This window comes from Podarcis gaigeae (genome assembly GCF_964106915.1).
Source record: "Podarcis gaigeae genome assembly, chromosome: 5".
In the NCBI taxonomy this organism is placed as follows: domain Eukaryota; kingdom Metazoa; phylum Chordata; class Lepidosauria; order Squamata; family Lacertidae; genus Podarcis; species Podarcis gaigeae.
Window position 1 is genome coordinate 42,351,072 of NC_139681.1, and position 26,881 is coordinate 42,377,952.

At 44.8% G+C, this 26,881-nt stretch overlaps 1 protein-coding gene and 1 long non-coding RNA gene across 4 annotated transcripts in view; one reads left to right on the plus strand and one right to left on the minus strand.

Moving 5' to 3' along the window:
• On the minus strand, positions 1–24,960 carry LOC310845696. Its single transcript, XR_014564912.1, has 4 exons — positions 24,260–24,960; positions 15,881–16,020; positions 9,230–9,441; positions 1–395 (listed from the first exon to the last, which is right to left on the minus strand). It is a non-coding gene; the product is annotated as an uncharacterized lncRNA (long non-coding RNA).
• EBF3 (EBF transcription factor 3) overlaps positions 9,226–26,881 on the plus strand; it is a 184,726-nt gene continuing 167,070 nt past the window's right edge. The window contains exon 1 of one of the 3 annotated variants that reach the window (XM_083741035.1): positions 9,226–9,329. The gene's annotated coding sequence lies outside the window, so the exon portion shown is untranslated. Of the gene's footprint in view, positions 9,330–19,298; positions 19,429–26,881 lie in introns of those variants that run through there. The other 2 variants (XM_083741053.1, XM_083741036.1) reach the window with 2 other exon arrangements.

The window sequence follows — 26,881 nt, forward strand, 5'->3', positions numbered from 1 at the left end:
ACATCAGTGGATCACAGTAAAGAATATTTTCATCTTCCTGCATTTTGATTGCCAATGAAATAACTAGATTTGACCCATTTTCCACAATCAAGTTCTCTTTTCAGTAACTGAAATGGAACTGAATAAAGGTTATTGGTTTGACCCAGCTAAAAATTGTCGTGCTTTCTATATACACCATAGTCACAACCACCACTATTTAGGGCCCAGAGTCCATAGAAACTTCTTAACAAGAATAACTGTTCAGTTGTTGAACGGAGAGGTGGTGAGTTCTTATTTGTTGCAGGGCGTTGACAGCCATCTGTCAGGGATGCTGTAGCAGCATCCTTCGTCCCAGACTTGCATTAAGCAGCGGGTTTAGCTAGATGATCTCCAAAGTCCCTTCCAACTCGATGAGTCTACAAAACATAAATGGCGACATAAGAAAATTGTCATTCCTGTGCCCTTAGTAGTAAACCTATGAATCACTAAAGGGAAATTATGTACTGATCCATTTAGAAGTGGAAGCTGTAACTATTTCCTTTCCTACACCTAGTATTTTTGGTACAGTCTGTCACCACTGTAGGTCAACCATGACTAATTAACAACTGTTGGGATTTTAGATCTGAAGAGGTAGCATTCATTAAGCTTCACTCAGTGGTTTAAAAATAGTAAAACGTAGCTCTCGGCTATTAAGATTAACTAAAAGGGGAGAGGAAAAACAAACATGGTATTAGACAATCAGCAAGATACCCAAACTTATCCCTTTGGTCATCTATTATCTATTTGGTCCCCCTAACGTTTCCTATCACGTCCATGCATTCTGTGGTTGCTATGCATTCTTCATAGCCATGGCTTTGTCAGCTCTACAATGCAGGTTTTTAAAAACTTGCACATATGTTTCCATTTAGGAAGCTTTTTCGGTCCTTTTGGAAAACTTACAAAAGTCCAGCCAGTAGATGGCAGGCCGACAAAGCCTGATAAGATCATCCAAAACAATTTCCCTTTAATCGAAGAGGCGAAACAATAATTTCATTCAGAATTTTCTCATTTTAAAAGTTAATAAACATTTCTGTATTTTAACTACTGCAACAGGAACAGTTTAAAGTGCTACAGATATAAAAATATATATGATTAGACCCTAAATGGCCCAAGCCAGACAATTCTACTCTTGCCAAAATGTTCTGTTTTGCAGAAGTGAATAAAACAGGACATAATAAAGTGCAGATAATTTCCTTTATAATAATATTCTGCTTGTCTAATAATATTCAGCTTAGCCAAGTCACATAAGTCATTATTATTGCCACCAGTATAGTCTTTACAGGAAAAAGCAGGTACTAATAAATTGTATTCTGTCTTAACCTGCTTTCTGATTATTCTTCCAGGGGTTATATATACTGTATATGGAACTATAATACACCAACTTTACAATTATATTGAACATGTGTAACATGACTATGTCGTAATGCTTAACAGCTCAGGAAGTGGTGAAGAAATGGTTCTATTTAAATAGAGCTCTTTCGGTTCTAATAATCTGTAATATAACTTTAAGTATCAGTTTCTGAAGAGAGCAAGTTAAAGATTCTTATGGTGAATTCAGATGTTTGTTGAAGTGCTGGTAAGTTACCTCCCTCGCAAGGCTGTTGTAAGTATCTTGAGTGCTGTGAATACTTTGAGTGTACTACATAAATACAAAGGCTGAAATCCTATACCAAGGGAAAAGCCACATGGAACTTGATTACTTATTTGCTTTATTTATAATTATTGCATTTAAATCCCACTATTCCTCCAAGAAGCTCAAGGTGGTCTATATTGTTCCCCTCCCCCCCTTTTTATCCTTACAATAACCCTGTAAGGTGGGTTAGGCTGAGAGTGAATGACTGGCCCAAGGTGTACCCAATGCAACACTAAGTAAGCTTCTCATTGGCACAAAGATTTCCACTTGTGCTACAGGACTTTGCACCCTCTCCTCTCCTCGTGTGCATCCCCTGTTGTGTCCATCCTCAAATCTGCTCCAGAGCGTATGGGGAAACCCAGGACAGATTTAGGGGGCATGTAGGGGGAGCATGGGACGCGGGTGGCACTGTGGGTTAAACCACAGAGCCTAGGACTTGCCAATCAGAAGGTCGGTGGTTCGAATCCCCGTGATGGGGTGAGCTATCATTGCTCAGACCCTGCTCCTGCCAACCTAGCAGTTCAAAAGCATGTCAAAGTGCAAGTAGATAAATAGGTACCACTCTGGCGGGAAGGTAAACGGCGTTTCCGTGCACTGCTCTGGTTCTCCAGAAGTGGCTTAGTCATGCTGGCCACATGACCCGGAAGCTGTACGCCGGCTCCCTCGGCCAATAAAGCGAGATGAGCGCCACAACCCCAGAGTCAGCCACGACTGGACCTAATGGTCAGGGGTCTCCTTTACCTTTACCTAGGGGGAGGACAGGGAGCAAAGCCCCATAGCACTAATGGAAACTCTTGAGCTGCTGGAGCATTTACTTAGCACTCCATTGCATACAAGCCATTCCTCTTACTTCTGCACAGACATGTAGAGGATTGTACTGCAAGTGTTATTTCTCCATCTTTCTCCATTAACAGAGTTGCCCATGTGGGTCCAGGGGTAGATGGCAAGTCATTCAAATAACTAGCAGTCTTATCTCTTCTCCCCAAATCTGCTCATGGCAGCTTACCATGTAAGGCTGACTGAAGAAGAAGGGGGATCCTGCGTTTCCCCTGTGAGAGGAGAACCAGAACCAGAGATAAGGAGCAGGGCAGAAAAGCAGCCCTTCCTCTCTTGGTATGGACAGTTCCCCTCAAAGTTCTGAACAGGCAGGAGCTGGGCCGCCTTCCCATTGAACATGAAGCCCATATCTTAGAGTCTAATCTATGAGCTGAGATATGCACAGTTCAAACCTCTGCTCTCAGTCATGAACTCAGTGGGCAGAGCTAGTAAGCCACTATTTTATCAGCCCTAGCCACAACCCCTAACCTGCAAAATGGGCATAATAAAGGCCTCCTGCGCAAGGTTATTGCAAATATCACTGAAACAATGTAAGTGAACACTTGAAATGTGTTACAATCTTCACACCCACTTCCCTGGCAGAAAGGTCCGTTGAATTAAATGAGTCTGAGCTTCTGAGCAGTCATACAGAATTGCACTGTTATCATCCCATCTTGCTCCACCTACAGAGCTGATTCATTATTGGCTTGGATCAGGAGCAGATGAAACATACACTAGGTTGGCGGCACAGATGGAAGTCGCTTGGATGACCAGTTACAGAAGAATACAGGCCAGAAAGAGTGCATAATTTTGACAGGCACAGTTTGGCATCCAAGGGTGAGGAAGGCTTACACCTGCACTTACACGAGTGCTAAAGATAGCGGAGCCCTGCTCTCCTTTGCTTCTGCTCACCCTAGAAGCGTCTGGGAAAACGGTATGTGCTTCAGTGACTTAACTTCAGTGCTCTGGTGTAGACTGTGGCAAAGGTCAGTTTGACCCATGGGTCGCTGGTGAAGTGCAAAAGCACCCTAAGACCAATTGTGTGAGAAATTTGAGGGTTTCTTCATAGTAGATTCCTACTAGAACAATATAAAAACAGTGCTGGGTTTTCTTTCTCACACTGTATAAAGGTCATATTTCATAGCTTATGGCCTCACAGCCATGAAATTACAGCCCTCTCATTACAGCTTCAAGGAATTCCAGCTATAATGGCTACCTATCAATCTGTGGTTTGGGATACAAAAGAAACACAGCATTGTGGGCAAAACCACCATTAGCTGGAATGTTCCTTGGAAGTGACGAGTCTCCAGAAAAACTTCTTGCTCCTGCACTGATGGAAATATAGAGGCTTGGTCCTTAAACTGCTTCACCCAAGCAAGCGCTATTCATTTCAGAAAGACCTGTGCCAAGGGAGCATTTGAGTATAGGGCAGATAGTTAAGAGGCATTAATCATTTCTGGTCAACAATGAGAATTGTGCTATAGCCATTTTATACATGTGAATTTAAGCAGCCCATGTATAGGCAGGGCAAGAGTTTAAGGAAGTGTACACTTTATGTATTCTTCCAATATTGCATGTACACTAAAGAAAATTAAAGCTTACTCTTCTTGTAATAATAATTTGCAATAAATTTGTATCACTGCAGAATTGCATCGCAGCAATCAGTTATTGAGATCAAGAAAATGTACTACTAAATGTATTTAAGACTGCAACCGAACACTTCTAGCATATAGAAAATAATCTGTCCTTCTCTGAGAAGGACTTGGGGAACTGCCTTTCACCCCTTCCACCCCTCTTTAAAGATGTTATACGTGCTTCAATTCTTAGGAGAAAAATGTTGTGTTACTAAACCAAGGTTGCATCTGTAGTACGTTACAGTGTACTGACCCAGGATAGCATACCAGTGCTGCTCCCTCCATTGAAGTAGTACAATGCAGTACAATGCAAAGCCACTGATGAGCACATTACTGTGACAGGAGAGAAAGGCAGTTTTATGGAAAACTGAACCTGTGGCTTTCAGAGGTATCTGTTAGTACTATATGGCTGAGCATGTGGTGGTCTATCAGCGATATGCAATTCTAGAAAAGGCTAACTTCCTCGATCCATTTCAATCTGGGCACAGCTCAGGGGTTGTGGTGAAACTACTTCAGTTTTGTTTAGGAACAGTCAGGATAAGTTACCCTTTGATAACTGGAATCACAGCTTTATTTCTATTTATTTCTATTCCCAAACGACAGTGCTTTTTCAGCAATGTTGGGTCATTTCTGTTTTGCTGCTCAATATTACCTGCACTACATGGCAGCATCTCTCCAGCTTTCAGAAAGGAGGCAGTTCCAGCTCTACCTAGAGATTTGAACCTGGGATCTTTTGCATGCAAAGCACAGGCTCTGCCCCTGAGCTGTGGCCCTTTCCCAGAAGCAATTAACCTATTCTGTAAAGGTCCATCCATAGCATTTGATATTCACATGAAACACTTAAGCAAAATCACACACTGATGGCATTATACAGGTTCTGTTCTTAACCACGCCAGTATAGCTGGAATACAATGCCGCCACCCACCTTCCGGATTGAGCAAGGCACTGGAATCATATTATACTGATTCTTGCTCAGCTACTCTGGTTGCCAGTTCGCTTCCAAACATGAGCCAATGTACTTGTTGTGACCTATGAATCCCTAAGGAGTTGAAGAGGCCAAATGACATATATGCAGTTCTTGGCGGGGCGGAGTGTATGTCACATACGGTGCAGCCACAGAGTTTGCAATCTGAAGTTGAAGACAGGCATATAGGACTTCCACTTTCTTCCATTTTCCCCCAATGAAAACTATTCCCTAAGTGGCTTTTATCACCACTGGGGAAAAGATAGCCCCACTTTGGACATCCACTTCAAACTAAGTATTGTCACAGTATTTGGTAAACGTCCCTGTACTTTATATACTGTGCAGTTCCACCCTTACGGGGTGCTTTTCCTGCATAACTCCCCCTCTTTTTAGATATTTATAAATTGGATTCTCCTTGGCTTGATCATTTGGAGTGGGGTCATACCCCCCAAAGGGTTGCCGCAGCACTTGAAGTTTTGTCTGCAGGGATACCAGGGAGGCCACCATGTTATGAAGCTTCAAGCACAAGATTAAACATATTTTATTTTGTCAACCTTCTCAGATCCTGGGTCAGGATTGTTATGCCTGTTGTTATTTGATACACCAATCCTGTGCATGGTTGTATCAGTCATATATATATACATTCAGCATTGTAGTCTTCATGGGCGTAGCCAAGGGGAGGCAGGGAGGAGCAGCTGCCCCCTCAATCCATAAAAATCAGTAAAAAAATACATAGCTAGCTGAGGTTCTTCCCCCCAACAAAAGACCTGCCCCCCAACAAAAATCATGGCTCCGCTCATAATAGTTTTTATCTGTTTAATATTTTCTCATGTGTTATACTATTACCTTATGCTTTATTTTTTGTACAGTTTTTTTGGGGGAAGCAATTATCATTTATATTTTAATAGTTCTGTAAGCTGCTTTGAGTGCTATTTTAGGCAGAATCGCAGCAGAGAAAGTTATACTCCTCACTCCCCTTCCTCAACTTAACCTATTTTTAAGATTGTTTTGAGAAGGAAAAACTGGGTGATTCCATGTACAGTGGTACGTCGGGTTAAGTACTTAATTCGTTCCGGAGGTCTGTACTCAACCTGAAACTGTTCTTAACCTGAAGCACCACTTTAGCTAATGGGGCCTCCTGCTGCCGCCACGCTGTCGGAGCACGATTTCTGTTCTTATCCTGAAGCAAAGTTCTTAACCTGAAGCACTATTTCTGGGTTAGCGGAGTCTGTAACCTGAAGCGTATGTAACCTGAAGTGTATGTAACCCGAGGTACCACTGTACTCAACAGAGAATGGCTGAAATGCAAATGTAAAAAGTGAAAATAAGTAATAGATTTTTTTTTAAAGTAACATGTCTGGTGCCAGAGGAGTTATTTTTACTGTTTCAACAAGTGAAAAGGACTGCTAGCCCCATGAGACTTTCCCTTCTCATCAATGTGCATTGCTCCTTGCAGCACTGGTGCCACAATGACACAGGGCTGAATCCAGACATGTCCTTCCATTCACAATATGGATCAGGAGAGGAGGCAGCTGAGGTGTTAGGCAAGTGTTTGGAGGCAGTGATGGGCTGGATGTGGGCCAAGAAACTGAATCCTGAAAAGTCAGGTGTGTTATGTGTTCCAAGTTATCAAATGTGGGAAGAGAGTGTTTTCTGGATAGTGGTTACATTCCCCTGAAAGGAGCAGGGGTTCAGGAGGCCTTGGTAGTTAAGAGTGCCTATTTCCAGCTATGGCTGGTTCACCAGCTATGATTCCTTTTAGGCAGAGATGACTTAACCATGGTGTTCCACGCTTTAGTTAAACTTCCAGATTGGATTATTGCAATCCTGTGTACTCAAGGCTGACCTTGACTCAGAACTTGAACTGGTCTAAAATGCAATGGCCAGATTGCTAGCTAGGGTTGCCTTTAGAATTCACATAACCCATTTTAAAGCAGCTGCACCAGATACCTGTATGTTTCTGGGCCCAATTTAAGGTGCTCATGCTACCGTTTAAAGCCCTAAAAGACTAAGGCCCCAGATAGCTGCAAAGGCCACCGCCTCCGTAGAGACCCTGCTTAGTGTTAAGATTTGCATTGGGGGCCCTCTTAGTAGTTCCACCTCTCTCAGAAGTTTTGAGGTAGTGCCTCTGTGGGATATTTACAATGCAGTCAAACCAATGATGTATGTTTGCTAAACAGGCACATGATAGGGGCTGAAGCTCGAAGAGTTTTCCTGTAAGTTTACTAGAGAGAACTCTGAGAGCCATTGTGCCCTGTTCTCACCTCATTCCAGCAACATGAGAACATATGCTGAGCCTGAGGCCCAGGTCAGACTCTCTTTTAAACTGGACTAAAGTATGTTGTGGTAACTGGATCCCCATTTTAAGCCTGCCTGAACAAAGCTGCTGCGTCTGTTACTCTTCAACAAGTATTCTGAGTGAGTAAATGTCATTTTTACCATTTACAAGATTGTTTATGTGGTTATTGTTTTCGGGGGGGGGGGGATACCAGGAGAATCCAGTCTGCCTTAAAACATCTTAAACTAAAAGGTTAAAACTAGCCTTTCTAAGCTTCCCTTCTAAGCTGCAAAGGAATGCACTCTGCTAAACTCACAAACATGAGGAAGGAAGGATAATATCTAATAAATATATCCTCCCCTAGCATCTATACACATCCCTACAGCCACCAGAGAAGGCATTCTCTGTGGTAGCCCCTAAGTTGTGGAATTTCCTCCACACAGGTGTGTGTCTGGCAAATTCACAAAATACTGTAACTTTTGGTGATACTGAAAATGCCCCTTTTACCCTGGGCCTTTGACACCTGAGATGTGTGTTTTCAGAACTCACCCGTTTCCTGTGACTATAATCCATTTTAAATGTTTTTAATTCTGATTTTAATTTGCTGAAAACCACCCTGGGATCTGCTAGTGATAGGTGGGTAATATTAATAGTACAACAAATACAACAAGCAAACCAATGCACCATTGGGAATAAGCTCCGTGGAATATAGTCCGACTCAGTTGTGAGTAAATAATACTGTAATAATAATAATACTGGACAGGCTGTAAGGCTTTTCTAAATAATATAGAGATCAATGTTTAAAATTTAACATTCTAAAGTTAACAAAAAAGTTTCTATCGCATTGTAGTTTCTCTTGAAATTTCCAGATAATTCTGACATAGTGAGCATATTCTGCTAGTAATATTTGAATGCAATACATTAATTTTCTTTCATCATCTGAGCTGTCTCTAGAAGCAGACCATAAAACTACCCCACTAGCAAACAAGCCTAGAGCAAACATTTACAGTATTTCCCATACTCATTTTAATTTTTGATACACAAAGAGATCAGATCTTTATTTTTTGTTATGCCTGACAGAACTCTATGTCTGCTGGTGAAGTTTGTGTGTGTGTGTGATTTTTGGCTTTCTCTGTCCCTGGTGAGCACTGCTGCCACATTTTAACTTGAACTCATGGTCACCTGATACTTGACCTCTCACCCTGTGACCTCATTTCCAATAGGGCTTTAAGCTGAGGGATTCAAGACTGTGGCACAAAGACAGTTACTTAAGGAAAGCAGGCCACTGTTTCAGTCAATGTCCTCTTATATCCCTGACACTTTTCACTAAAATATTTAACCTTCAACACTAGAGGAGATGACATTACTTTTATTTTTCTTGGTTTTGAGAGTATGACCTTTTCTGTCATGATTCTTTACTCACTTCTCATCCACCACTGAAGAAGAATCTGTAAAGGTATACCCCAAAACAGAAGGAAGCATTTAGTGAACGATTAAAATTAGGGAAACTTAGGAAGATATTTTGCAGTGTTAATCATAAAGGGCTTTGGGTAGTCTGCCTTCTAACCCTTTCATCTTCTCCACACTTCAACTTGTATGAGATTGTAAGCCTATGGATAGGGTTTGTTTCTCTGTTTACTTTTGCGAAATCTCAACGTGCTATTCAAAAAAATATAGTGATTCCAGTTCTAAATCATGGATAAAGAGCTGTTCAAAATGGCACAGATCCTGTATTGTCTCGCAGCCATTAAAAACGAAACACTATGAAATGTAAACAAAAGTAAGAATTCTCTGCAAGAAAAATAATGCACAGGTGAATGAGGAGAGTATTTGGCCACCGTTATGCACTTAATTGCACTTCACAATACATTTACAGCCTGCCTTACCAGTAAAGGAGTATCAAGTATCTGTGCTGCCATAAGGAAGATTCCAATTTGGGAGCAGACAAGTTGCTTCAGGGCTGGTGGAAGAGCAAAAACTGCAAAGGTAAGATGCTGGTACCAGGGGGAAACTCGACTGTTCAGTTCTGTAGTATCCCTGCAGAGTTGGAGTATGCAGTTTTTTCCATCTCAGCACTGAATGAAGCCGTTCTGACACACTGCAAGGTAGAAGGAAGAATAAGATTAAAGCACAAAGACAGAAAACTGCTGATAGAGGGTGAGGCACACGAAAGCGACGAAAAGGAATGGACAGGTTACCCCATTGACTTCCCCTATGCCGGCTGTATTTGCTGCGTAGACAGAAGTGCTAACACATGTGAATTTAACCTGATGGTGTCATATTTGTACAATGAGGAATGTCAAGGCTGAAGCCCACTTGGAAGCAGAACCGCCAAGCAGAGCTTAATTTCTGAAATAAGAAAGTGACTGAGCTCATGCTCTCTGACCTGGAAGTCCTTAACCCAAATTGCAGTTGCAGGGTGGGAGTGATACCAACGGCCGGTGGAGAGGAAAAGACAGGCACTTTGCGTATGCTGTCTTGCTCTCTCTTCACGTTTCACGACTGAGGTGGGGGGAAAGTTCTGGGTTCAGATTTAGCTCAGCTCCTCACCCAATAAGCCCTGTTCCTTCATCTCAATTTGTTTTCACAAGTTACTCATCTTAGGCTAGTCTAGTTTATGAATGATCTCAATAAAAGGTAGAAAACAAAGTAAAGTCTGTGGACAATATAGCTTTTTAATTTGATTTTCCCCCTCCTCTCCCCCTGCACACAGACACATATTTTAACCATCATTTTTGTAGATAGCCTCAGGTGTGTAACCAGTTGCCATGCTGATTCAAGAATAAGAGGAAAGCAGTCTGTGTACACACTACAGCAGAGCTTTTCAAACTTTGTCATGACACGTTAATGTGTTGGCTGTAGTGTGTAAGTGTGTAGCACGAACACCCCCCTTGCTCCTCCTGGGGCAGGAAAGGGGTTAGTTTAACTTGTTAGCTAAACTAACTGTTTGCTAGCAAAACTGAGTTATTGTGTCACGAAATGATGCCTGTCTAAATATGTGCCACCAATATGAAAAGTTTGGAAAGCTCTGTGCTACACCTTTAAAGTATATTCTTTCCTTCAAAGAAGTGTGGATGCTGTAGTTGGTTAAGTGTTGCTGAGAACTGCTGGGGTTGCCTGTGAGAGGTAAACTGCAGAACCCATAATTATTTGAGGGAAAGAATGTGCTTTTAATGTTCAGTAAAGGTATGGTATGTACAAAGCCTACCAGTACAGACAAAAAAAAAGAAAAGAAAGAAAGTTAAGGGTGTGCACCACAATCAATAGATTGGGGAGAGGAGAACCACATTCAATAACTCGCAGTGTACACTTGACATAGGTATCAAGAGATGCTGTCAACAGCAACATGCTTTGAAGTGTTCAAAGCACTTCCGTATGATAATTTGGCCGGGGTGGGGGGAGCTGAAACTGAGAAACAGTTGTTTACTTGGGCAATCTAGTGACTTAATGGTGACTGGTTCTCAGTCCCTTAGGCTGCTATGCTACATTAGGTCTCCATAGAATACAATTCAACTGCTCCCATCTCTGTCTCTATCTAGAGACTTTTTGCATCTCTAGCTCTGATTGGTCTTTCAGAAAACAAGATGGCAATACAAGTGACTCTTCTGGAGCAGTTGTGTTTCTTTGGATCAGGGTCATACAAAGAAAACCGTACACTGGGGCTCAATAACCTTATCACAATGCCTTTCAACTCTAGCAACGGTTGCATGTATGAGCAAATGTTTTGCAATGGCTTTGGTCATGCAGCCTCTTCTACATCTTTCTTAAGGCTGTCTTTAAAAAGAGTATTAAAAAAACTGTCTGATTTTTAACAAGAAAGGGAGGAAGGCTGAAAGTAAGGAACATGAAGGGAAGAAATAAGAATCTGTGTGTACTCCTAAATGTACAGAGTTCCCAAAGCTTGTTTCATAGGGGCAAGAAGAAGAGAAGCCAATAAAGTTCAAACAAAACCTTCATGATTTAAAGTGTTTGAGGATTTTAGTTGTGCCAGACAAACAACTAAATTCCTATGGAAATAAATAAATTTTGCCAGCTTCTTCCCAGTGTCTTATCCATTAGTGGAATCCTATATTCCACACAATGTTTCTACAACCTCTGATCATAGAATGAAATGTTCTTAGTTGCTTTTAAAAATAATGATGATTGTGATCATTTGTGTTGCTGAAACATTCAGTGGAAGCACTTCATGGGCTCTGAGATGTTGATTCCATGAGAGCCGGAACTAAATATATGTGCTACAGAGAAAAAGACCCCATACCTCTCTACATTATTTAAGCTGCCAAGTCCACTAATTAATATGCAGAAGCTATGGGGGCGTATGGCTAGGTTTATCCCAAAAGGATGCTGGTGAACTCATCTCCCTACCATTTCAGAAGTAACTCATTAGGGAAGTGGCTTTCGGGCAAGAAGGAACTAGATGAACAACAATGTGGCTTCTGTTTTGCTCTTCAGTTCTGAAGTAGGACCAACTCAGATTTATTTTATATGATTATCTCCCTTAGTTGGGGAGGATAAATGGATAGAGTAGCAGTCAGAGACATTCAAGTGCTCCCTATCCCTTTTCTCCACTATTTATTTGGCACATTCACCTGGAAGCATCAACAAACCCTTGCAAAGCATCAGCCATAGGACTCTTGGCTGAGTCAGGAAGATCTTGGAGGTCATTTTGCTATCCCATCCAAAAGGACAGAGGAGTAGCTCAGAGGAAAGAATGACCATAACTCACGCTTTTACCTGCAGAAGTCCTCAGGTTCAGTTTTCAGCACCTCCCGGTAGGGCTAGAAAAAATCCTTGCCTGAACCCAGTAGAGTCACTGGCCAGTCAGTGTACACAGGAAACTGCAGTGTGCACAGAAAACTGCCACAGTCGGGCAATTGATCCATCTAGCTCACTGTTGTCAATTATGACTGGCAGAGGCTAAAACTGGCTCTTTCCCCTTCGTAAGGGAACTACCTACGCATATATATATATATATATATATATATGCTTTCGTAGATTTTCACGGGTACAGGAATGCAGGTTTTGGTGTCCTCGGGTGTCTTCCCGTGTAAAAGTTGGGGTGTCTAGGCGACGTTTCGACGAGGTCTCACTCGTCATCTTCAGGCTGGTGCTTTCGGCTTCTTGTTACTGGAACAGAGCGGGATCTCAATGTTTGAGTTCCTATAAATACTGTAGAGGGGGTGTGGTGTCTAGCCTCCAATGTTCTGGGCAGAGAGGAAGTTCCCAGGCTAGTGTGCCTTTTCTTCTTTTGTTCCTTAATTACTTGAGAGATACCTTGAGTGATTTCTTGAGTGATATCCTGAGTACCACTTAGGTGGGTCATTAGGTGTGGATTAGTTGCTAAAGTCTTTGTGTCTTGACCTCTTGAACTTTGTGAAGAGTTTTCCTGAGAAGATGGCTGTATTGCACTTAGTTGTGCTTTGGCTTGGCTTCGTGTATAGGGGCGAGCTGTGGTTTTGTGGCTTCTGGATGGCCAGTGTGAGAACAGGACACAGGGACTTGATGACCCATTGGTCTGATCCAGCAAGCTTGTCTTACGTTCTTTTGTCCCTCATGGGCATTTTGCAGGAAATGTAAATTTAGACTTAATCTAATTACCAGAGGAAGATGTTTGATGGAGGATGCCCAGTCAGTGGCGTAGCGTGGGGGGTGCAGGGGGGGCCGGCCGCACCGGGTGCAACATCTGAGGGTTAGGGTTAGGGGGTGCAAATCCACGGGTTAGGGGGTGCAAATCCATGGGTTAGGGGGCGCAAATTACTTGCCTTGCCCCGGGTGCTGACAACCCACGCTACGCCACTGTGCCCAGTGTAAACTTTCCTGGAATTAATTAATCTCTGACTAAGGGCATGGAGATGGATCCTTGAATTAGATATGGCCAAGGTTTCATGGCTTAAGAAGGCATACACTCATATTATTGCTGCAGTAGTGAGACTTCCAACCACAGCCACTATTGGAGTGGAAGGGGGTATTTAGCAGGAACCACTGGGGCTTCCTCTGGTATTGAACCTGATACTACCACAGCTTAGTCTGATTCTTTGCAACACTAAAACTGAACATCCTGATACTGCTGCACTGGACAGCAAAAAATGGTTGATCTCGCATGATTTTGTAGCCAAAACTCTCTAGTGGAATCCATCATTTACTATTGTATATTGTAGTGTTCATATGAGCCAGTAGGAATCAGAAGACCATTTCAACAGATATTGTGCAAAAATTCTACAAAACCAAGTTCCTACACCTGCTTTTCTCACCATGACAAGAGTTTCCAAATGCCAAACTGGAGGCACATTTCTGGCACAAAAATGGTGACTATTGCACTGTTGTGGTTCTTATAACAACTTTGTCACTGTGAAGAGAGGATCATCCATGGAATCAACTGGGCAACATTTATTTCTCCTGTCTGCCTCTATTAAAATTAAAAAAGTAAATATTCCACCTTTATGCCAATGACCTACAACTCTTTACACGAACTATCTTCTTCTTCTCTTGCCCCAGTCTCTACTCTGCTTCTCATCAGATAAGTGCCCATTACAGTGGTACCTCGGGTTACAGACACTTCAGGTTACAGACTCCGCTTACCCAGAAATAGTACCTCAGGTTAAGAACTTTGCTTCAGAATGAGAACAGAAATCGTGCGGTGGCAGCGGGAGGCCTCATTAGCTAAAGTGGTATCTCAGGTTAAGAACAGTTTCAGGTTAAGAATGGACCTCCGGAACGAATTAAGTTCTTAACCCGAGGTACCACTGTATCTAAAATATAATTCCACTAAAACTGAGCTTCTGGTTTTTTTATTGCTGCAACATCACCTTTTCTTGTTCTTGATCATGCTAGTGTTTGTAGACTTATCAAGGCCGGAATTGTGTCTTCTTCTAATTATTCCTTTCCTCTTCCTCCACTCTTCCAGGTCTTGTTATTTTCAGTTGTTTAATATAGACCTTAATTCGTTATTTTCTTTCTGCAGGCTTTGCCAGCATTTTAGCCCATTCTCTCATTTATTCTCATTGACTATTACAACCTTGTACTTCATCTTTCAACATCTGTTATTAAATAACTTCCCTCTCTCTCCTGCGTGCTGCCGTTCATTTGATATATTCTACTTGCGGCTCAGTTTGCATTACTCAGTTTCACTGTTCTCATCACCAGTGTCCTCTCACTCTCTCCTTGATTTCAAATCAAGACGCCTGTGAACATTTTCAGATGTCTTACTGGTTTTGCTCTTCTGTAACTATTTTGTTTTCTTTCTCTGTTCCTCCTCAGGATCTTAGACCTACCTACAGATATTAGCCTTAAACCTAAGACTGCCCTCTTTATTCCCCACGAATGTCCTTTGTCTACATACACACACACACACACACACACACACACACGTGTGTATTATTTATTCTCCATTTAATTATATACATTCACATCATCATTACCCACTTTACCGTCTCTTTAGAGCCTATCAACGTCCTTCCCTCCTGCCTCATGGCTATCAAAATTCACCTTTATATCATTGCATATAATGTCCTTTGTTCCCATCTCTCTGCAATTCCTGCCTTACATAGTGCTCTCTTCTTCTGATTCTGTGTTCGAACCCCTCCTTTAAAAAAACCATCATTTCACCCCTTTACTTCCCTCCACAATGTGTCTTGTCTCTACATTAGATTGTAAATCTGTGCACAGGTTTTAATTAACCTGGCAAATTTTAGGTGTATCATAAGTTATTGTTTCTGTCACAGCTGCTGTTGTTGTTTTGTTGCTTATTATTATTTGCAGAACAAGCTAAACTGGAACAGGGTGAAATCAGACTGCAATGGTCCTTTTCCTGTTATACCAAATTTTCACCTGTCTTAATGGCTGGTGAAAGAGAATGCCTACCATTTCAATGCACCTGTTCCTCTCCTCCCATCTCTCTGGGTCTAATAGGTTCCCCTCCTTAAAAGCAAAGTCAATGAGTGTCATAGAAAGACATATACCCCTTTATTGTCACATGGTAGGTCTAATTAGAATCACTGTGGGGAGAGGTGGCTAAACCTGTTCCAGATTAACCTGGATGTTTGGAAGAAGCAAGATTTGGCCACCTCTCTACAGTCTTGCTGACTCTATCTGCAGCTTGGAGTCCACTATTGTAAGCACAACCCCACCATTTGATCTAAAAGGTCCTACTCTAGGTCTCATTTCTTTGTCACATCAGAGTGTAACAAAGAGACAGAACCCAGGAGCATGTGGGTGTTCATCACCCCCATATTTTCAGCTAATACATATCAGTCCTGTAGCACTAGGTTTCAAACAGCCTCAACTTCAATGTTTCCATAACTACATACCACATATTATATAAATTTCACATATACCAGAGCAGAAATTAAGGTGGTCATGAAGAGAAAACCGTTCCAAAACAATAGTCTTATTAAAAAGGATTTTAAAACAATATGAGTCAATAAGGCTTCTTCCTGTGTACTGCAAGATTGATGGTACCTCCTTTTTCCCAGTAACTAATGCTAATTTATGATTTTATCAGTTTTCTTAATTTTGTTAGCAATCCCCTGCCCACTTACTTAGATGTTCTACTGAACACATTGTAACTTCTGAAAATCACTGGCTTGGGTTGAACCGCATGTCAGAAAGGCTGGCGTATCCTCTTGGATAAAGGAAAGGTGGAGATGGTTCTTTTCGTCTCAGCCTGAGGTGGATAATTCTGAAAAACAAACATGAAACTTGGATTATGTAAGTTATATTAGGAACTATGCCTATTTCTCCTAAAAGGCCCACCCTCAGGCACCCATACTTCAGCATGAAGACCTAGCACCCTGGGCTCTCTCTCAGTCCCTGAACCAGAAAAGGGAGAATTCACACGTACACAAAGACAGACTCTCTTGCCCGAACACACTCTCCAAGTTAAATTAATTGCACTGTCTCTCAGATCAGCTGACTCTTCAGCCATGTAATTATTAATACTGGGGTGGGTAGGGGTTTTTTTTATTGCTTTCTGATGAACTACTACCTTTGAAACAGTGTGATTCTATACATGTCTACTCAGAAGTAAGTCCCACTATACTCAGTGAGATTTATTCCCAAGTAAATGAGTTCAGGACTGCAGCCTTTAATGGTCACTTTCAGTTTCTGTCTCTTCCCCCTCTTTTCTGTCCCCTTGCTGAGAAAAGTTAAGACTAATGTAGCAATTCATTACTTTAGGGGGGAAATTATAATTAAGTTTCCTTACAAAATTAAAATTCTTGAACTACAAAAATAGATTTTTTAAAAATAATAATCTGACATTAAACATTGGCAAAATGTCAGGGTCTTATTCTTGGGGTAAGGGTTCTGCACTTGTTTGGGTGCGTGTTTTCTTATTAAAAAAAGATTCCTCTCCAATACGTGTAAAAAAAAAATCTCAGCAGCCAGAGTGTTTTGGAGGAGGGCTTCCCCAGGGTCACCTTTTTGTTTTAAAATGTACTGAGTTCTTTTTCAGGAGAGAAACAGGCAACTTTGTATTCTCTGTCTAAGCTCTTCACCTTCTCCTACAATAAAAATCGATTTGTACCCATCATCCACGATCTAGAAAATAAAAAACCCAATATAATTCGTATATCTGTTACTTTATGAAGTAATAGAACCTTTGTGTTCCCCTTTGTAACAAAATGTGCTTTAGTGTCAATTTCCATAATTTGTTAATGACTAGCTGGGTGTGTTTTTTAAGTAATCATTTTGTTTTTAGATTCTGGCTGTACTGCTCCTTCCTGAAACTGGTGCAAAAGATAAATATGATACATCCCAATCCAGACCACTTAAACCGAAGTATTTCAGTATAATTTGTCCCAAAATGTGAAAAAAATTGTGTGCGTGTATGTGTTTAAATCCCACCTGGGATTGTGACTTCTTAGCGCCTTCTGAAGACCCAGAGCGGCTTATATCACGCTACTTGCTTACAATTCGTGTGTGGATCTGTCTTAAATATCCTTTACATCTCGGTCTTTTACGCGTTAGCTGAGAAGTTTAAAACAACCACCACCCCGCTTTGACTGATTGAGGTTCTCCCCTAAGCGCCTTCCCGTCTTTTAAGATTCCTGCCTTTAGAATAAGCGTGAAAATTGTCAGCAGCGGCGCATTCAGTTCCAGCGCACTGTGGTGGCACACAATACAGTAGCCATTTAAGCGCGGGGGGGAAGGCATAGATCTACAGAGCTTCTTAGAGCCTGCTTTACCTGGAAGTAACTCCCGTTGACTTCAGCGGGGCTTACTTCCAAGTAAGCACGCGCTATCGACCAGGGAGCCACGGTCGCTCTCCAACCCAGCCTTGGCATAGTAACCTCGGGTTCCTCTGTTTTTGCGGAGCGCAGTGCTATTCACCTTTCACTTATCGTCCGATTTGGCTAGATTAGGGGGAGGAACGTTTTGTTACCGGCGTGAACTGTCTCCCCTTCTTGCCCCCCCCACCTCCTTAGAGGATGACCTATGTGGATGGGCACTGTTTGTGTGTTTGTTTTTTAACAAACGCCTAGGTTGCCAGATCTGGCCAGATCCCACCAGTTGCTGGCGCGGGGCAGTAAAGACCAGCGCCGCCAGCAGCCTCTCTAGCGTAAAGCGCCTTACAGATGGCAACGGAGGGGGACACCCGAAGGCAGCCCGCTTTGGGGGCTCATCGCAAGGTCTTTCCCCCTCTGCGCCCGAGCGTCTTCAGGTGCAGGCGTGAAGGGAAACGTGCCGCGATCCCAACTCTTGTATTCTTATGTTGCTGTGGTTTGGGGACACGCATACTATTTCTCCCGGGAAGGTGGCACGTTGGCACGCGTGTGCGCTCGCGCTCTCTCCCTCTCGCCAAACACTGGACCCGTCTCCCACTTGTGTAGAAATCCGAGGTTAAGTTTCCACTCATAGTGATCGGGGTGAGTGGCCAAGCCGTGGGAAAGCGGGAGGAAGATGTGTCTGGTTTTTTATGGTTAAATTAATTACTACTACTACTACTACTACTATTATTATTATTATTATTATTAACCTGGGCGCAAAACAAACAAGCACCCAAACGGGAGGGAGATGTGAGCTGTATTAGTGAACATCTGAAGAGGGGGGAGGAGGGAGGCATGGGAGAGAGACGTCTTCTGGACTGATGAGTTGGGTGTCAAGAGAAAAGCGCGGGATGGAGGCTTTGCGGTGACTTAAGCGAAAAGAAGACTGCTTTTCTCTCCCTTCCTCCCACCCTCAATTAAAAGGGGCCTAGAATAAGGCCAGGTCGTGGCCGCCCTTTCCCACCGAGGCTTCCCAAAGCACCTTCGACGCCACAGTCCCAAGTCCCCTTCTGCAAATTCATGCATCCAGGGAAAGAGGGGAACCCCGCGCCCACCAGTCCCCAAAGCTAGTTATGCTGCATGCAGCCACTGATCTGGCCGAGAAGCTGGACCCTGTCTGGAGAAGCAGAGCAAGAGGGAAAAACACGACCCTTTGGCCACCCCGGTTGTCTGGGCGCGCACGACCCTTTGGTGAAAAGGTGTTAAACCCAGCTTGGCTCGGCGGCGCCCTTGGCAGAGAGCCTCCGGTGCTCCTCGGCCGCCGCCTCTTCTTCCCCCTCTGGCCAGCCGCCAAGGGCTTGGAGATGCCACCTCTGCGAAGTGCAACTCCCCGCCTTTGCCCGAGGTGGCCTCTCGAGGGGAGCGACCCACATCCGAGGACGCAGCCGCGCTCTGCCTGCCTCTTCCTATCCCTTTCGCCCGCTGCCTGACTGCTGGTTTGCGCCTTCCAACAGGACAAGCTCTCTCTCCCACCAAACTTTCTTCAAGACTGTTGCTCGCTTTGCCCCCCCCCCCCAACTCCGGACTCCCCTCCATCCAGCCTCCAGCCTCCCTCCTCCTCCTCCTCCTCCCCCAAGTCCCATTCGCTTGTCGCTCCCCCTCCCTCCCGTTTCAACCAGGGGGGGCGCTTGCGCACTGCTGCGCTCTCTCACATCCCTTTGCCCCGTAGAGCTTTCCTGAGATTGTCGTCGGGTAAGTAATGTATTAAATAGCCCAGATCACACACACTCCTCAAGTCTAGCTTTCCGTCCACAATAAACACTCCTAGCCTCCTTTGTGAACCCAAACAAACCTGTCTATTGCCTAATTAGCCGTGAAAGGTAAGCGATTGGGTTTTGTGAGTCCCATTACTACCAGCATTGCGCTCGCTTGCTTGCTTGCTTCCCCCCCCCCCTCACTTCTCTTTCTCTTCCTCCCTTTCCTTTCTCTCCGAGGGGGTCCTCCAGTCTCAGGTGTGTGTGTGGTCCTGATTCTGGAAAGAGACAAAGTTGCCCGAGGGATGGAGGGGATGGGGGTTCAGCTGGGTTGGTAACTCGGCAGAAGGGAGGAGGGAGAAAGGAAAGAAAGAAAGCCACTCTCGCTTCCTTGCTGCTCTTGCGCTGACTCCAATTAGGCGAGGGGGCAGATTGATCAGGCAGGGCAGCGCGCCTGATGTTGCTGTCAATTTCACTTGATCCGCAATTGGCTCCATGCATCAAAGGGGTCTGAGGACAAGAGGCGTCCTAAGCCACTGCTTGACAGAAGCTCCTCTTGCCACTCAGCCAGCGGTTTTGTCCTTTTACGCACCGTGTGGGGTGTTCCTCCGTGTAACTTCGGGTAGATTACTTGCGGGCTTGTGTATATCTCTGTGTGCCTCCGCGCGCGCCCGCGCCCCTGTTTGTTGGAAGGTTGTCAGAAAGTTCTATTTTGTGTTGTCGTTTCGGTACCCCTGTTGGGATCCGGAAAGGAATGTTGGCGCTGCTCGTGTTGTTTCGGGGGAGTTAGGAAGGTGATTTGGCTTGAAAGGTGTAACTTTGTTTTCCATCCAAATTACTGTATAGCGCCAGAGTGAAGCACTTTTAAGGGTCTGGCAACGCCAAAGGTGCTTGAACTGAAAAAACACGGTGGAAGCAATTAAAACTCCTCCTTTCGGATTAACAACCAAAAATTGATCGATCTGTCAGGAATACTGTTGATTTATGAAAGGTGCTTATTTCCTTGGTATGGAGAATTTTATGTTCTCTAGGTGAAACTGAGTTCACCCAGCTCCACAGTAGATTGATGTTTTAATAAAAATAAATAAAGAGAAAAAAGCTCGCCTGGCCTTTGGGGACATCAACTCTCAAATCGCAGTTAGACTAACAAATCAAATTGTATTATTTTTACATTTCATACCTTTTAATCTAATGTCTAAAAATGGCAACGATTTTCTTGTGCGGAGAGTGTTGAAGTTGTTTTGTGCGCCTTTCTTTTCTTTTTCTTTAATACTGCGCTCTTAAAAGTTCAAATAACAAAGCAATCAATGTTTCATAAGCAAAATGGCACGGAGAAATAGCTGGGTAATTTTGATAAGTGACTTAAACAGCAATCAAGATCTAAAGAAGGATCTAATATGAGCAAACGCCAGGGATTTGCCATGGAAACGCAAAGTGTCCTCTAGGTGGCAGAATGCACCCGCTATTCAACCTTTACAAACTCTTTTCTTTTTAAAAAAATTCTCTCCCCCTTTTCTCCTCTCCCCCCCTCCTTAAAGCCAAAGGGAAATTTGGGTTGCGAGAAAGGGTGTGGGGTGTGTGTGTATGGAAGAGGGGATGAATCCCAGCACTTGTTGTTTACCCAACACAATCTGCGATTATTTCTCAGACCTAAATAAGCTTTGAAACACAACAAGCCGCAATTTTCAGGGTGAAGAGCTGAGTTAAAATTAACCCTTCGGCTAACCGCTGAAGTGTGTACTTGTGCGTTTCAAAGGAGGGTGGGGGGGTGGGGATTCCAAGTGTCCCACTTGAAAGGGAGAGATGAGATTGATCAAGCATATGCAAATCAAGAGCCACGCTAAACACGCGCAAGAGAAATCTTGCCCCTAACAGTTATAAGGAAGGAAAGTTTAAATATCTACCATAAATCACTTTTTGGGGGGAGGGGAGTGGGCGGTGTGGGACAGTTCATCCTTTCATCCACCAAGGCAGCTTGCACAGCGCTGGCGCAGCTGAAAGCAGCACAAATGCGCGCGGACGGCCAGTTCTTCTCCCCCCCTCGTCCTCCTCCTCCGCCCCCCCCCTTTGCAATGTAAATTTCAGCGGGACAAATTGCTTATTAATAGTCTAGAAGAGGAGCCCGTTTCTTTCTTTCTTCTTTTCTTTCTCTGTTTTTATTTCTGCATGGCCCCTAGCTATGCTCTGGGCAGCCCAACCGCCCAGCAGTTCTCTCCTCATTTCAATATACTAAAGAAAATGCAAATCACCCGCGTGCGACACACACACTCGCACGTCATGCCCTTCCCTCTTCCTCCTCTTTTTTTTTTAATGCCAAAGTTAAATTAGCAACAACTTTAAGTGACTTTATTAACATCGCACAATGTACGAAGCGGGGGCGGCGGGAGGGAAATAAGCAAGTGTTCTTGCTTACAAACCGTGCTCTTTTTAAGAGTAACAGCATTCCGTGTTTATTATTGTTATCCCGATTCAATAGATCGAAACTCCCAGTGCAACAAACAAATGACATCTCGCCCAGCTAAACTGTCCAGGAGCCATCAAAAAGCCTCTCTTAATAGGCTGGTCCGGGGAAGTCTGTCATGTAACTTTGCTCGGTGGTGGACCAGCTTTTAAGGCTTTAATTATTGAAAAGGATGCGCAATCGTGGGCTATGGAGAGAGAGAAGCCCCGAGAGAATGGAGGGTCCTTGTTTCTCCACTGCTTTGCAAGATTGCGGGGTGGGGGACACGTTAGAGAGACTCCTTGGCCCTGGGAGTAGCTGAGCGTGGCCAGGTCTCTCAGCGCAGTTGAACTGCTGCTGGAGGATCCTCTGTCCAAATGCTCCACTTCCTTTACGCTCGACAGGGAAAAGGAAGTTGCCGAAAAATTGTGCCAGTCGGCTCTGGAGCATTATATCCTCTCTGCAATCTTGGAAATATCTGGGAACTGGAGGTGTCGCACCCTCCCCCCCCCCCGCTCCCAAATTAGGCGAAATCGCCTTCAAGAGCGCACCGTGTTTTTGAAGGAAATGTGCCCCGAGTCCCACCCAGCTCTGGTCCTCGGCAGGACAAGGGTGCGCGCGCGCGCGTGCACCGGTTCCCCAAGCACATTAGGTTAGACTCAGGAAAGAGCAGGAAAGAGTTAAACTCTCTATTATTCAGGCGAGGTCTTGTTAGGCTGTAATCTGCATTTTCTAACTACTGCGTAATAAAAAAAGTGAGAAGTTTGGAGACACCTTTCTTGATTATACCTTTGGCGATACTTTAGGTTTTACATTTAATTTGCATTTTGTTCTTAGTGAATATTGAAGTCTTGAGTGGAGGATTGAATTTTATTAGGACATCTGGACTGACAATATCAAATCAGACACCAGCGTCCCAAAGCATGCTAAAATTTCAGAGTTAATTAGAACGAAGTGTGTTTAATTAAAGCCAATTATAATATCTGAAATGATCGGATCGATCCTTGTTTGTTCAGTCGGAGTCGGTGGAGATTTTGATGGTAGGATAATGAAGACGGTTCGGCTCGCAAACTTCTTTGCAGGGAAGGGAGGTGGCGTTTTGTTTGTTTTTTCTTTTGTTTGTTTACGAATAAACACAGGCCCGGCGGCGCAGGGAAAGGGAGAGGACAACAAAGGGCCATTTAAATAAATGCCGACGAACTCTCTGGCTTTGCTTTTCCTGGAACCGCTGGAGGTCTTTAGGAAACGATGCGCTTTCTCGACCCCTAAAAAGCTGCGAAACTTCCTCCCTTGCCCGATCCTGCCTGCTTCCAGGAACAATCCCCCACGCCGCCGCCGCCAGCCCTCTCTCCCCTCCCTATATTGGATTGCTCTTTTTTTTTCCTTTCCCCTACAGCCTTCATTCATTCATCGCAAAGAGAAAGTCTTCCGGGCAAACAACGTTCTTCCAATTTGACGTGCGTTTTCTACCTCTCTCTCCGTGAGGTTTGCTTAGTTTAAACCAATGCTTCTGGTCTGTATTCTCCTCCTTTCCCAGACACGGAAGCGTCCTGTCCTGTCCCTGTAAACTAAAGGTAGACTCTTCCAAGCCCCAAATGTGACGGACGTTCCCCTGGTTTCTTCTCCCAGCTGAATGCGTTTCCCGTGGTTACTTTCCGCACTGACTATTACCTTCGCTCCGGAATCCCTGTTTTCCCCTCCCCTCTCACTCTCCCCGGTTGCCAGAGCTGCCCTCCTGCTCCGAGAGCCTCTTTACTCTCAAGTAGCGGCACCCTCCCGCCTTTCCCCCGTTTTTTTGTCTACTTGGGAGGGTTGTTCCAGGCTAACCATCTCGGTGCCATTTCACCCGCGTTTAGTTTCCCAAGGCGGATGCCCTGCTTGCAGATGCCAAACTAAGGACCGCTGCTAGGAGGGAGTTCGTTGGGAGAAGGTGGGAAGAGAAAACTCTCGCTTCCTCTTAAATCTGAAACGTCGCGTTTATACTCAGCGGATCCGAGAGGCCTAAGAAACTTCGGAGCAGCCTCCCAAGCGGAGGAAGCTGTTTCTCACCACTGCCACTCAAAAGAGGAGCAAATGGAGCCCAATAAGACCGTGGAATGTAGAAAGGGAGGGAGAGAAGCAGAGAGCGAGAGAGATGCTACTTTTTGTCCCCTCGACTGACGATCTCAATCTTATTTGCGCTGAAAATCTCGTCTCCCCACCCAAGGAGGCGCTGTTCGTCAAACTTCACCACCGCCGGGTGGCAAAGAGACGCTAGAATTTCTTTACTTAGAGAATTATATCTCTTTATTCAGGGAGATTTTGGTCTATGTGTGTTTCGTGAAACTCGCCTAATAATAGAGTTAAAAGGTCTTTTCTCAGCGCGCCCGCCCCGCACCATCCCCAGTCTTTGCAATCTAACCAAAAGGAGGTAGGCGGGGATGAGAAAGGAAATCATCAAAGCAGCTCGTTCACAGAAAGAGAGAGAGAGAGAGAGAGAGAGAGAGAAGGAAAAAACCTTGTTGCTACAAAACTTACGTTTTGCTCCAGTTAACCAGCGCATTATTGTCCGCCTCACCTCCTTAAGACACTACGAAGAAAAAGCTTAAACGTGGTTTCGTCTCCCCACGCCGGTTTGAGCAGAGCTAGTTAAGATTCCACACCCCCCCCCCCCAACTTGCTGTGTGTTTGTTTGGTATACATAGCACCCGCCTTGCGCTTGGCAGGTGTGAATGCTAACCTGAATAAAGCCAATCGAAGCTCAATACCATATTTTGCCTGGTTTTGTATGGGTGGGCTAGGAAGGCGAAGCGGGGCATTCCCAAGATCGTGCTGACGTTCACACGTGCCTGTCCGGAGTCTCGCTCCGGAGCTAGAAGCGAACTCTGCACCAGAGCCTGGCAGGTGGCTTTGCACAGGCGTGTGTGTGCGTGTGTGTGTGTGTGTGTGTGTGTGTGTGAGAGAGAGAGAGAGAGAGAGAGAGAGAGAGAGAGAGAGATTGATTTCCAATTCCTACACTGCCACTCGCCGCTGTAACTTTGCCCTTTTGGGCTGGCGTGCCTGGGATCTGTTTGGAGAAGGAAACGGTGGTGGATTAGATTCGGGAGGGAATCAAAGTCCAGGCGAGGAGGGCGGTCCAATTCCTTCCAGGTCCAGGTCCCTGGGCTCGCCTGCCTCTCAGCTGGACGGTCACCGGAAAGAGGGGCCGCCGCCAACCTCTGATCTGCCGCCGCTGCTGCTGCTGCTTCTGCAGTAGCAAAAAGAGGACAGGGCGGCTTGGAGCCAGAGCTGGATGCTGTGGAATTAGGTCCCCTGGCCCAAATCCCTCCTGCACTGACCCCAAAGTGCCGGCCTTGGCAGGGGAAGGATCTTTCAAGGAGTCTCTAGAGCAAGCTTCTCTCTAAACAAAAAATAAAAAACCCCAAAACAAAAAAAAAACCCCACCACCAATGCCCAGTTAGTTATGCTTGCGGAAGCCTTCGGCACATCCCAGGCGCGCGCCCAAATCGCGTTTACCCTACGAATCTTGCTGTAAGAGCAGCACAATCCGGAGTCAGGACCTCCGAGGGGCGCGCACAGCGCCCCGAAATACTAGCCACCGACCTGGGAAATTAGTTGACCCTTGGCACCCCCAGTGTCTCTCCCGCAACACACACACACACACACACTCCCAACCCAAATTGTTCTGGGAGAGCCTTGCCAAGTTTAAACAAATAGCTGAACTACAAATGTGCGGCTCTTCGAGAAGCGAAGAAACAAGAGTTTGCTGAGATTTGTTTCGGTGAAGCCGGGCATAAATTACTCCGAGTGGAACCGAACACGTCCTTAATCAATGGCGCCTGAAAAACACTAAAAATGAAATATGGGTGTTGGCAAGTTGGCTTCGATTCTTCGCTTGGCCATCCGAAATAAAATAATACTCGTTCGAATAATAAGAATGGACAGAAGGGTGAAAATTAAACACGAGAGCGCGCGCGCGCGTATGGTAGTTGGCGTGACCACAAGCTGATGGCACCGTTCCTTCTCTCTGAACTTTTCCTCCCTCCAAAGTTTCTTTGGCAAAAGTGGAAACTTGCACTCAGGCGCGCATAAACACACCAAATTGGAGTGGGGGGGGGAGTAAAGGGGGGACGACGAGCAGCGTGGAACTTGAGCACCAGGCAAAATAAACAGGGAATACACGTGGGAAAATTGGGAAGGTTTGAACCACTGAGGTGTAACAGTTCTTTCTTATTCAGGGTGGTGGCAGGGAGATAATAAGTGAAGTGTTTGCGATAATAGTCTCAGGAGAATCATCCCAAAGGAGAGAGAGAGCGCGCGCAAGTGTGCGTGTGTGCAATTGTGCGCGCGTGTGTAAGTGTGTATAAGCGCGTGCGCACACAAACACGCGTATATGTGTATACACACGCGCGCACTCCGAGGCCGGGCAAATTATCAATTTGAATCTGTGGGATCCGTGTAAGGTGTGCGATTATGGGTCATTATGCTGTGTGTTGTTAGAGAACACAGAAAGGGGGGGGGAGAAGGGTTGAGATCTTAAACATGATTTATGGTAGACTCTGCGATTCCTTTTCTCAGGCTTTTAACAGACGGGGGCTGTACAAAGGAACATGTTGAAAGGCCAGATCGGACGTGTCCTCTCTCCCCCCCCTCACACCCGGCTTCCCCCCTCCCCCGCCACCCTTGTAAGGGGTGGGGTGCGGAGAAAGAGGAGCCTTGGGTGGTGGTTGAAAGCCCAGGCAGGGCTCTGTCCCTTTAAGGTCACTGCATGCTCTGGTATGATGATGTTTAGAAGGACAGCTGGGCAATGGCCATCTGACTGACTTCGGCTTGACATCTGGGAGCCCACTGGTGTGTGGCACGCGAATCGCTTGATGTCGCTATTTAAATGCAAATTTGTGGGGGATCATTGAAGCCTCACCCCGTAAATTCACACAAAAGGAACACTTCACACACTCCGAGGAGGAGGAGGAGGAGGAGGGTCGTTACTTCGGGAGGTCTTGGCTGCAACATGCAAATCTCATTCAAATCCGCAGCACATTCTGCATGACTAACTTTGCTAAGGTCAAGACTTTTTGGGGGAGTGGAGGAGAAGGAGGGACGGCTGCCTGGCTGGCTGTGGCTGGGCTACCAACTCAGCTGAGTCTTGGTCAGTTCCTG